Source organism: Octopus bimaculoides, chromosome 3, assembly GCF_001194135.2.
Source record: "Octopus bimaculoides isolate UCB-OBI-ISO-001 chromosome 3, ASM119413v2, whole genome shotgun sequence".
NCBI classification, from domain to species: domain Eukaryota; kingdom Metazoa; phylum Mollusca; class Cephalopoda; order Octopoda; family Octopodidae; genus Octopus; species Octopus bimaculoides.
In genome coordinates, this window is record NC_068983.1 from 26917823 (window position 1) to 26919944 (window position 2122).

Sequence of the window (2122 nt, forward strand, 5' to 3'; positions counted from 1 at the left end):
AAATAAGAAGTGTCATGCCAGAATAGACTTGGAACAGGAAACATGAAACATGATATTCTTGTGGTGAGTGGTCAGTGGTCAACCTAAGCGAATTACAACTTAAGTGTACTAACCTATCTACATATCCTTATCTAAATGAAGAAGGGTGAAGGAAGTGTAACGGGTAATTATAACATAGAAGACCTTAAAGAATTCATCAATAAACATGTCAGACCCACCACTGATATAGACAGACACAGCTCATACATATCTATCTCTTACGACCTTTAAGATCTCTGTATCTATTCTATTATCACTTTATCTTCTTCTACATTTAGATGTTCCTCACTACCCTTCACCAACCCATCTAAATAGCTTAGATGTAGCTTACTTGACTATCCAGTCATTCTCTTATTACTTCCTAGATTAACAGCCCCACCGATATGACTCCCTTTATTTTTTTTTATTTTTTTTTTTATCTTATTTTATTTTAAATTTTATTTTTATTTTTATTTTAAGTTTATTCTTACTTTTTTACATGAATATCTGTGTATGTCTTTTTATTGTATTGTATTGTTCTTAACCACCAACTTAACACTACACACTGAATCGTGGCAAGGTTTGGAAGGTTTTCGGAGGACCGGAGAGATTATGTCTGGGTGGAGAATTATACGAGGTATAGTACTATACAGAATACCGAAAGGATCTTCACCTCTTACACCACACATTTCTTCCTTCTTCAACGCCGAGATGGTATAATTTCCTGGGAGAGAGATAATTTTGCGGCTGAGGATAGCTTTACGTTGTAAATTATACACATGTTATGTTATGTTATGTTATATTATATTATATTATATTATACACATGTAAAGCTTGAAACACGTGTACCGCGGAATCCTTTGTAGTTTTGTTGTTATTTTTGGGATTTACAATTTATATATATATATATATATATATATATATAGTCTCTATTTCTCTAATAGCGAGGTCTCATTCTTTTGTTGTTACATTTTATTATTATTATTATCATTATTATAGATTTGCCCAGAATTAGAAGCCATTAATCATCATCCTAGTATTATGAGTATGACAATTGAGATAATCATGCAATATCTGTATGTGTAATCACAATCAACCACGAACTGTTTAACATCTTCAGTCTAACGAGAATGAACAACAGTTCAGAACAAAATGCCCGCAAGTTATAAAATATTGCGAGACAACAAGCTTAGTAAACATTTATTCTCATTGTCAGCTGCCTGATGTACATCACTACGGTTTTGACACCCAGGGAGTGCCATTGTTGAGTTGGTATCAACACAAACACTGCCAGGAAATAACTAGACAAGTTGTCCGACCAAACCATTAGTGTCATATATCCATTATGTATTCGCCTGCTTCCTATTACATAAACCAACCTGGTATATAAACAAAATCATCTTAACCTCTAACTTTAAAGCTAGAAACTGAAAAGAAGCATCTATGTAAAACGAAATTACCCGCCAAAACAACACAGCTTCTATCTCAAAAACTAAACAACAGAAGGAAATAGAACTAGTTTTGGGCAAAATTTAGTAAATCCCCGATACATAGCATGGAATATAATAACAGCCCCCAAAATAACATAACTGGAACTTCAAACACACAGATTAATTCACAAACACAGCCTAATAGATGTGTTCTTTTGCAGACAATAACACTTCCCAAGAATGAAAACTTACGAAAACAATGTAATCTAATGTACACTAGCAGAACAGTTTACCTTTTAACCAAACTATGTGCTAAGGAAAAGACTAGCAAATAATAGAATATATATTAAATTAAAAACTCCTTATTGGAAAATCAGAATAAAATATTCATAAATCATATAAAATATACAATAATATAGATGACAAAAACTTCGATATTTTAATAAATTAATAATTCAATTAACCAAACTACACACAATCCAATAACTTTACTTTAATGACACGGGTTTAAATATCTACTATTTGTGAACAATTTAAATTAAAACTATAACTTTTCAATAAACCCGATTATGGAAAATATCTAGTTAGTACTTCCACCGAAACTCAAATAAATATTTCATTACAAAAATCCTAGTAACATCTAGTAACAATTATATATATATATATATATATAT